Source organism: Peromyscus maniculatus, chromosome 2 (assembly GCF_049852395.1).
Source record: "Peromyscus maniculatus bairdii isolate BWxNUB_F1_BW_parent chromosome 2, HU_Pman_BW_mat_3.1, whole genome shotgun sequence".
NCBI classification, from domain to species: Eukaryota; Metazoa; Chordata; class Mammalia; order Rodentia; family Cricetidae; genus Peromyscus; species Peromyscus maniculatus.
Genome location: NC_134853.1, coordinates 128,020,693 through 128,030,976, shown reverse-complemented (window position 1 = coordinate 128,030,976; position 10,284 = coordinate 128,020,693). Strand labels below are relative to the sequence as shown.

The 10,284-nt window shown below is 49.0% G+C and overlaps 1 long non-coding RNA gene across 1 annotated transcript; it reads right to left on the bottom strand.

Moving 5' to 3' along the window:
* Nucleotides 1-4,720: 4,720 nt before the first annotated feature.
* LOC143271929 (uncharacterized) lies at nt 4,721-9,377 on the bottom strand. The gene is made up of 2 exons (XR_013049265.1): nt 9,186-9,377; nt 4,721-8,974 (listed from the first exon to the last, which is right to left on the bottom strand). It is a non-coding gene; the product is annotated as an uncharacterized LOC143271929 (long non-coding RNA).
* Nucleotides 9,378-10,284: the final 907 nt, after the last annotated feature.

Genomic DNA, 10,284 nt, shown 5'->3' with positions numbered 1-10,284 from the left:
TCGTGGAGGGAGGGTCCGTAATGCTTTTCTTCTATCCTTGACTCTAAAGCTAGAACCACGTGGTTGAGCTGCCAAGATCTGCTGCTTACTGGGGCTGGAACATGGCTCCCTCATTCAGTGACATCTTCACCAATGTTCTGTTTTCAGTGGTTTCCTTCACCTAAGCTTGGCTGCCTGCCCTTCCTGAAACTGGATCTGCAGACCAGGCTGGCCTCAAACTCAGAGATTGGCCTGCCTCTGCCTCTCAAATGCTGGGATTAAAGGTGTGCACCACCACACCCAGCTCTAAGCTTTTCTTTAATTCCTTTTCACAAGTGGAAAACCTAGCTGGTCTGGATCTTACCCTGAGGTCACCACTCCCTTTATTCCATTTCTTAATCTGTTTATCTCCTTGGTCACAGGATTTAGCTCCATTCTGCTTTCTGATGCTCCTTTCCTCCTCCTCAGCTTGCTCCTTTTCATTACAAATCTTTATAAACATGAATACTAGTAACCACAAGTCAGAGTCTATACTAGGTTGTTTTGAGATTTCCTTAATTAATTAATCCAGATCTCTTCATTTTAGCCTCAGGCAGATTCTTCAGACAAAGGCAAAAAGCAGCCATTTTCTTCACCAAAATATCACAAGAATGATTTCCAGACTACATAGTAAAATTCTTCTCTGAAACCTCTTGAGCCAGCCCCCCACAGTTCAAATCTCTCTTAGCATCGCTGTCTTCCATGCTCCTACTAGTATGGCCCATTAAGCAGTGCTTAGAACATTCTACTGCTTTCCTAACCCAAAGTACCAAGGTTCAAATTCCTCCAAATGAAAACACGGTCAGGCAAATCACAGCAATACCCCAGTCCCTGGACCAACTTCTATATCTGTTAGGGTTTCTATTGCTGTGAAGAGACATCATGACCATGACAACTGTTTACAAAGGAGAACATTTAATTGGGGTGGCAGTTTACAGTTTCAGAGGTTTATCATGGCAGGAAGCATGGTGGCATGCAGGCAGACATGGTGCTGGCTACATCTTGGTATGTAGGCAACAGGAAGTGGACTGTCTCACTGGGTGTAGCCTGAGCAAAGGAGACCTCAAAGCCCAACCCCACAGTGACACACTTCCTTCAACAAGACCACACCTCCTTCAATAAGGCCACACCTCCTTCAATAAGGCCACACCTCCTTCAACAAGACCACACCTCCTTCAATAAGGCCACACCTCCTTCAACAAGACCACACCTCCTTCAATAAGGCCACACCTCCTAACAGTGTCGCTTCCTTAGGGGGCCATTTCTCTTTCAAACCACCACATCCCCCAAAGGATATTATTATCCCCATTTGTGGATAAGGGAGTCAGGGCTCAGAGTAGTGTAAGTTCTCTGAGCTAATAAACAACACGCTGAGATGTGGACTGGCTGAAGGCAGAGCCCTGTATCTGTTCTAACTATGTGACCTTGGTTAAGCCGCCTCAGTATTCTGAATAGTAACATAGGACGTCAGCAGTGCCTCTCCAGAGGATTTATGAGCAAAACCTCAGAACCATGCCTGGCTCAGGGAAAGTGCCACGGAGTGTAGAGGTTGTCATGATGTCCTGCTATTACACAACGGCCTCTTGAGCTCTCCTTTTTTCAGAGTGAGGGTGTGGGAAAGGACAGTACGGTCACGGAATAAAACTTCTCTGCACTGCCAAAGCAACTGGCTGACGCAGGCGTGAGTCTGTGGGGTAACGGTGAGAACGAACAGCCGTGAACGCAGCAGGGCTGAAGCAGAACGGGCACGGCCCTCCTTCAGTACTCTGCAGAGCGGGCACCGCCCTCCTTCAGTACTCTGCAGAGCGGGCACGGCCCCCCTTCAGTACTCTGCAGAGCGGGCACCGCCCTCCTTCAGTACTCTGCAGAGCGGGCACGGCTCTCCTTCAGTACTCTGCAGAGCGGGCACCGCCCTCCTTCAGTACTCTGCAGAGCGGGCACGGCCCCCCTTCAGTACTCTGCAGAGCGGGCACGGCTCTCCTTCAGTACTCTGCAGAGCGGGCACGGCCCCCCTTCAGTACTCTGCAGAGCGGCCCCCCTTCGGTACTCTGCAGAGCGGGCACGGCCCCCCTTCAGTACTCTGCAGAGCGGGCACCGCCCCCCTTCAGTACTCTGCAGAGCGGGCACGGCTCTCCTTCAGTACTCTGCAGAGCGGGCACGGCCCCCCTTCAGTACTCTGCAGAGCGGGCACGGCCCCCCTTCAGTACTCTGCAGAGCGGGCACGGCCCTCCTTCAGTACTCTGCAGAGCGGGTACGGCCCCCCTTCAGTGCTCTGCAGAGCGGGCACGGCTCTCCTTCAGTACTCTGCAGAGCGGGCACGGCTCTCCTTCAGTACTCTGCAGAGCGGCCCCCCTTCAGTACTCTGCAGAGCGGCCCACTTCTGAACCACTTCCCACCCCCTTCCAATCCTGTCCTGTAAGCACACAACAGACTCCCACTTGTCAACAAATGCTAGCGGCTGGCCTGTCTTAGCGAGGGTTTCTACTGCTGTGAAGAGACCCCAGCAACTCTGATCAAGGAAAAACATTTCGTTGAGGTGGCTTACACTTTAGGAGGTTTAATCCGTTATCATCATGGTAGGAAAGGCAGCGTGCGGGCAGACATGGTGCTGGAGAAACAGCTGAGAGTCCTACTCAAAGGCAACAGGAAGTAGACTGTCTCAGTGGGCGTGGCTTGGGCATATATGAACCCTTAAAGCTCACCTCCACAGTGACACACGTCCTCCAGCAAGACCAGACCTATTTCAACAAAGCCACTCTCTTAATAGGGCCACTCCCTTCGGAGCCATTTTCTTTCAAACCACCACAGAACCAAATTTTCTGAATAAAATAGACCTTCATCTTCCTACCTCAGTTCTCTTCAATACACCAAGCAGTGAGAGCTGATTCTCTTCTGGGTGCAGAGCGATGCAAAGATATGTCTTCGTTAATGTGCTACTGCTGTGAAGAGAGGCCATGACCATGGCAACTCTAACAAAGGACAACATTTAACTGGGGCTGGCTTACAGTTTCAGAGGTTCAGTCCGTTATCGTCACGGTGGGAAAATGGTAGCATGACGTGGCGCTGGAAAGGTGGCTGAGAAAGCTGCATTTGGATCGGCAGGCAGCAGGAAGAGGAAGACACTGGGCCTGGCTTGAGGATTTGAAAGCCCCAAATCCACCCCCAGCTTCCTCCAAACAAGGCCACACTTCCTAAGAGTGCCACTCCCTACGAGCTTAGGGGGCCATTTTCATTCAAACAACCACAAGATAGCTGAGGTCCTCTGCCAGGCAGGGAGCAGCAGTTATGATATTGTACATGGGGGACCCTGGCTGGCTGGGCCAGGGTATCTCCCTCGTGCAGGGAAACATGCCAGGCAGATGCAGCGGCGGGCTGCGGGCCATGAATAGTCAGTCATATCCCTTTATTATAATAGAGAGATGAAGAGAAAGATATGGAAAGAGGGAGGCAGAAAGAGAGAGGGTGCGCACCTCACGGGAATGGAGGGAGAGAGAGCGAGCGGGGGAGGGGCAGTTTCTTTTTTAAAGGGGACTTTACGTCAGGCCACTGGGCGGGTCTCCAAGGGATGGGTCTCCAAGGGGCAGGTCAGAATACTAACATTCCTCCATTTTGATCATTATAAAAAGGTGAGCTATGGATAGCAAGTGGGGGAACAAGGACACTGAATTCTGGAGACTGCTTCTAGCTGACAAGGGGTGAAATGGGGAGAGGGGAGTCATGCACATCGTGGGGAGATCTCAGGCGTCCATCCGTCTATCTGTCAGTTCCTTGAGGGAGCTGAGAAGGTAGGTTGCAGTCATGGTACCAATGTTGTGATACGATGCGTGGGAGGCTTTGGTGTGTGGAGCCAAGGTGCCACATGGTGGGTGAGAGACAGAGATGCCATGCAGACACTGCTCAGCGAAGAGTTTTATTTGGTGGGAGGAGAGAGAGAAGGGGGGGAGAAAGAGGGAAAGAGAAGAGAGGGAGAGAGAGCACACCTCATGGGAATAGAGAAAGAGAGAGGGAGGAGGAGGAAGAGGAGGAGTTTTCTCTTCAAGTAGGCTTTACATCAGGATGTGCAGGGTGGGTACCCAAGGGGCGGGCCAGAATGCTAACACCGCCCCAGCAGTTGACAGTTTCCAGAGAGGAGGCAAGGAGTAGGCGAGGGAAGTTGAGCGGGGCCATGGTGGGTAGGAGACTCTCGCTGTCTGACTGATTAGCAGTCAGAGTGCTGCTTCATTTATACAGACTTCAGTAAGCAGGGATAGATTCACGTTGTTCAAAAACATAGATCCTATCATTTCTGTTCCTGGACACACGTTCAACTTCCTCTTGCAGATCTTTTAGTCATCACTGATAAACCGTGACAGAGCAGAGCTATCTTTTACAATCATTTTAACTCATCAACCCCGTAATCCAACTTTTAGGCAGCCCTTGTGGTTTCAAGGACACTAGACAGAAATATCTCCAAGCCAGCCCAGTCAGATTGCCATGTCCTGAGCAGTGTATCATTAACTCTTAATGATCAGAGTGTCCAAGAAAAATCCTCAGGCCAAAGTTATTATTCAATTTCTGGAATAATACAATGTTTACATTTTACCTATCTTTATAGAATTTGTTTGTATGTCTAATCCTGGCAGTCTTTTGTTCCTTGGTCATATGATACCATAGTGGCTATGTATGAGCTAACTTTTCTGAGAAAGGGAGGTCCTAACCCTCATTCTTCTTCTTCTTTTTTTTTTTTTGTTTTTTGTTTTTTGTTTTTTCAAGACCGGGTTCCTCTGTGTTGCTCTGGCTGTCCTGAAGCTCCCTTTGTAGACCACGCTGGGCTTGAACTCACAGAGATCTGCTTGCCTCTGCCTCCTGAGTGCTGGGATTAAAGGTGTGTACCACCACTGCCTGGCCTGACACCTCATTCCTTTATCATCTTTCCACGTCATTCTTCTTCTTCTTTTTTTTTTTTTTTTTTTTTTTTTTTGGTTTTTCAAGACAGGGTCTCTCTGTGTAGCTTTGCGCCTTTCCTGGAACTCGCTTTGGAGACCAGGCTGGCCTCGAACTCACAGAGATCCACCTGCCTCTGCCTCTGCCTCCCGAGTGCTGGGATTAAAGGCGTGCGCCACCACTGCCCGGCTCCACATCATTCTTTACCCATCACTATAAGTCCCTGTGTAGGGCAGAGGTAACTCCAGCCAATCTAACTTTGTTGCTGTATATGCCACGTAACTGCCTGAGTGTATAGTGGGAAGAGGCTCGCAATCTGATTGGCAGCCAACTTCTCTAGCCCACAACATCTTGTTGACCTTTCTAAGTTTACTTTGTTTTGATTATCTTGTTCCTGAGTAAGTATGGGGCATATGTTTTAAGTATATCTCAGAGCCTCGAAAAGAGATCTCTGCTTCTTTATGCACATCACAACCTCCAAGGCATAAGGAAGACCTTCAAGTAGATAAGGATAGCTCCCTCAAAGCAGGAGGGTTAGTATGTTCAGGGCTTTCCTGGAGAAGCTTAGAAGCAGTACTCCTGGGAGAAGGCGTAAATGATTCAGAAGGAATTTTCCATCAATTCAATATCCCCAAGTTGTGTCAATATCAAAAAGCCCCCCTAGCATGCAACACATGGAGATAAAAACCAAAAGTGAAAATTGATCATGGTGGCCATCATGTGACTCAGCTTTGCTGGATCTCTGTCAGGAAGCTGTGCTGGTTTTATGACTTTTGCCATTCCCATCAGATATGGCTGTACCAGTCCTCCAACCTAACATCATGGAGATCAGACCTAGGCTATGAAAACAGTCACTCAGAGTGGGCTAGGATATGCTAGAGCTGAGGACAGAGGAGACAGCCTCCCTCTGAGCTGGGTGGCTGGATCCAGAAAAGCCTTGGGAGCTGGTGGTACTTGGGCTTGTTCTCCAAGGATACCCTGTATTCCACATTTAGGAAGGGAGCCTGCAGGGAATGTGTGCTGGTTAGTTTTTATTGTCAACTTGACATAAACAAGAGTCACTTGGGAAGAGGGGCCTCAGTGAAAGATCTGCCCAGATCAGATTGGCCTGTGTGGGCAGATCTGTGGTCATTTGCTCGATTGCTAATTGATGTAGGGGGGTCCAGCCCACTGTGGGTGGCATCATCCCTAGGCACATGGGTCCGGACTATGTGTGTATGTGAGTGTGTGTGAGAGTGTGTGTGTGTTCATATATATGTATAAAGCTAGCTGAATAACAAGAGTAGGAGGGGTAGTGGGAGATTGTCCATGGTCTCTGATTCCAGGTTCCTGTCTGGAGTTCCTGTTACGATTATCCTCGATGATGGATTGCAACCTGGAAGTGTAAGATGGAATAAACCCTTTCTTCTCCAAGTTGCATGTGGTCAGGGTGTTCACTACAACAGCAAAGTAAACCAGAACAGCATTTCATGTGTCGAGGACCACACTGTAGAGAGAAGCATGTGCAGATGACAGAGAGGTCTGTCTGAGCTCTATTCTATTTGATTATGTGGTGTGTGTGTGTGTGTGTGGACTCTCGAGGTCTAGAGTCCAAGAATAAACTCATTCCGCTTGCCTAACATGAGTTACTGGCAGGTGAAAGAGCTCTGTACTAATGACCCATTTGGAAGTATTCGGCTCTCAGAACATCAGCTAACTTAAAGGACAAAATTCATCACTATTTGTTGCTCTAGTTAGCATCATGAACCTGGGAGCATGAGCCTGAAAATGAGGCAGACTAAAAAGTCTCATGCCTAATTCAGAGCATCAGACAACATACACCCTGAAGGTTAAGAAGAATCACTTGAGAAAGGTGTTCAATCACAAGGACAAGCCACATGTGGCAAAAACATGTTTCCATAGAGACAGGAATAACAACAGCTGAAGACAACTCACTCCTATCCTCAACACCTGGGAAGAGCATGCAAGCACATTCCAAGAACAATTCCGTGGTTTGAAGACACTGAGGTCACAAGACTCTTGTTTTCTTGGAATTTTCTCATACGACTCCATTCTCCGACAGTGTTCTGACACATTACTATGTATATACTTCCTTCCTTCCAGGTTTTTTTTCTTGTTTGTTTAATGGGATCAAGTCCAGACCTCCAGAATGCTGGACAAGTGCTCTCCCATTGAGCAAAACTCACGGTCCACATGCCTGCTTTTGAAAGGAGGGCCCCCACATAACAGTTTGCTTGTTCATGAGGGTGGTGCCCTTTGTAGTGCTTGGCTTTATGTGAGGACTGTGAACCTGCACCCCATTTTACAGGATGAGGCAGTGTCTTCAGGGCCTGACAAGAGGCCTCAGAAACCAAACCTTCACAGCATCAGAGCTGTTCATCTCCCAAGTTAGGCCCAATCCATTACTGGTCACAGGGCATTTTATTTCTGGCAAATACAGCCAGTAACTTTAAAAGGTTTATTAAAATAGTATATCCAACCCTGGAATGGCAGCACACTCTTGTAACCCCAGCACCAAAGAGGCAAAACAGGAAGATCTCAAGTGAAGACCAGCCTAGGCTGTATAGTGAGTTTTAGGATAACCTGGGCTAATGACACACGAACACATTCCTTCTCCTTCTCTATGTATATGTATTTTTACCAAGTATCATTAGCTATTTGAGAAAAGACTCCAGGATTAGGATCTCCTCAGCAGATTCGCTCACTGAAGCTACCAGTAGCTTGCCAAGGAGGTCACATGGACCCTATACCCTGAAACTTAACACATACTCACAAAACCCAGCTGTCATCTTTAAGCAGAAGGCATCATGGCTGAGCTGAGGAATCTCATGCTCCAATCTCTACCTGAGATTTGTGGACATTGCCAGATGATCTTCTGGCAGCTAAGCCACAGAGGAGGCATCTTGGTCAGCCTAACTTACTTCTCTCCTGGCACTTGGCTCACTTATTCTGCCTGGAGACCCGTAGATCCTTTTATATTGATGTCCAGCAACTCTACCAAGGCTATCCTAGTGTGGATTGTCCTGGGGCAAATAATCCTGGAACTCAGGAGTCAGAGGAAGTGGCAGAGGCCTACAGTCCCAGCAACTCTGTCAGGAGGGTCACTTGAGTCTGGGAATTCTGTGTGGGATTTCTCTTGCAAAACATGTTCTGCATTTTCTTTATTTTCCCTGTTTTACAGTTCCCAGTCATTTGCCCCCATAACACACTGGTTCTCACATTTGGACATGTACTAAAACTACCAGGGGGATAATATGCAGATGCTTGAGTCTCACTTCCAGGGTTTGGGGTTCGGCAGACTTGGGGGTGCGCTGAGGGACCTGCATCACCAACAAGTTCCCAGGGACGAAGGTGAAGTTGCTGCTCCAGGAGCACCAGTAGAGACGCGCTGCCTCGGGATGCTGCTGGTTCTCTGCCCAGGTCTCAACTCTGTGCCAGCCTCTGAGAGTGCTGGCTACTGAGGGCTCACAGACGCCTGCTGTGGGATGGTCTGTATGTCAAATCTGTTGCTCTGATTGGTCAATAAATAAAACACTGATTGGCCAGTGGCCAGGCAGGAAGTAGGTGGGACAAGGAGAGAGGAGGATTCTGGGAAGCGGAAGGCTGAGGAGAGACACTGCAGCCGCCGCCATGACCAGCAGCATGTGAAGACGCCGGTAAGCCACCAGCCATGTGGCAAGGTATAGATTTATGGAAATGGTTAATTTAAGATAAAAGAACAGTTAGCAAGAAGCCTGCCACGGCCATACAGTTTGTAAGCAATATAAGTCTCTGTGTTTACTTGGTTGGGTCTGAGCAGCTGTGGGACTGGCGGGTGACAAAGATTTGTCCTGACTGTGGGCAAGGCAGGAAAACTCTAGCTACAGACGCCCCCAACTGACAGGAGTCATCTTACCCAGAAATGCCCAAGAGATTGGCCTCACCTGAGTGTGGGCTGGAGTTTGAAAAAGCTGGTCTGAGTGGAGGCCACTTCTGCCCGTCCCAGCACTTCAGTCCCCTGGGTTCCCTCAGCTCAGCTGGGTCCAGCCTGGTTCTGGAGAAAATGAAGTTGGTGTACAAAGAGGCTCACTGGCTGGAGAAGTGCCACTCTGACAGAAGATTCAAAAGAAGTACCCAGAGCAGGCCTGGTAGTAGTAGAAAAAGCTTCCAAAATTTGGGTAGGAGATCTGGACAAAAAGAAATACCTGGTGCCTTCTCGTCTTATAGCTAGTCAGCTCTAGCTTTTGCCCCAGAAGCAAATGTACCTGCATCCTGCCTTGTTTCTCTTTGTCAACAACATCACTCCACCTGCCAGGCCACGATGGGGCGGCTACACCAGGCAGGAGCACCAGACAGACTTCTTCCCATATGTTGCCTACAGTGATGAAGGGTCTGCAGTCTTCCAAGTTGCTGTCCGAGGTCGGAATTCCATTCTGCAGAGAAAGAGGAAGCCCCTTCCTTGACCCCCCCCCCCCCCCCGCTTTCACCACCTCCCTTCTTCAGGACCCACCCTTGACATTTGTGGTTGTCTCTCTAGGCCCTTAGCAGAGGCAATGGGGACACAGGCCTCCTGCATTTCTCTTCGTCCTCCATTCCTGCTCTGCTTCTTCATTGTCAACCTTTATGACATCCGGTGACTGTTTTAGTTTCTATTCCCTTTCTAACGGCCCAAGGGACTCAGAACCATAACAGTCCCTTCTCTTTTACTACCTACCTTCTTTTGGTGGGGTGATGGGAGGCCTGAAATCATAGAGAGAGGTAAGGGACACACCAACAGGGGCAACCACCGAGCTGAATTAAAAAACAACGTATACATGGTTAGCTAGTATACTAAAACCTTGGGCCTGGGATTGGAGTTTAGTTGGTAGTATCTGCTTAGCATGAACAAAACCCTGGGTTTGATACCGAGCATCCCATAAACCAGGCATGGCAGCTCAATCCCGTGAGCCCAGCACTCTGGGTAAGGTGGAAGAAAGAGGATCAAAAGTTTAAGGTCATTCTCGGCAGTTCAAAGCCAGCCTGAGATACACAAGACCACAGAACAAAACACCGCCTCACTGGAGCTCGTGGAGGGACTGGTCCTGTGGAACCATAGCGGCAGGGACCTCCCTGACTCGGGGCAACTGCAGGGTATCCGAGAGGAGTTTCGGTGCGGATCCAGTATTGATGGTGTGCCGGAAGCCAGAGGCCCTGAACATCACACAATGAACATTTGCAAGTCGAGCTGTTTGGACAAAAGGATCTACTGTACAATACACAGCAGGCCTCTAATGCCAGCAGGATGAAGGATGAGGTGATGAAGAGGGAGGAAAGATGGAGGAGTGAACTGGGGGGGGGGTTGTTTGCTTTTCTTGTTAGTTTTTA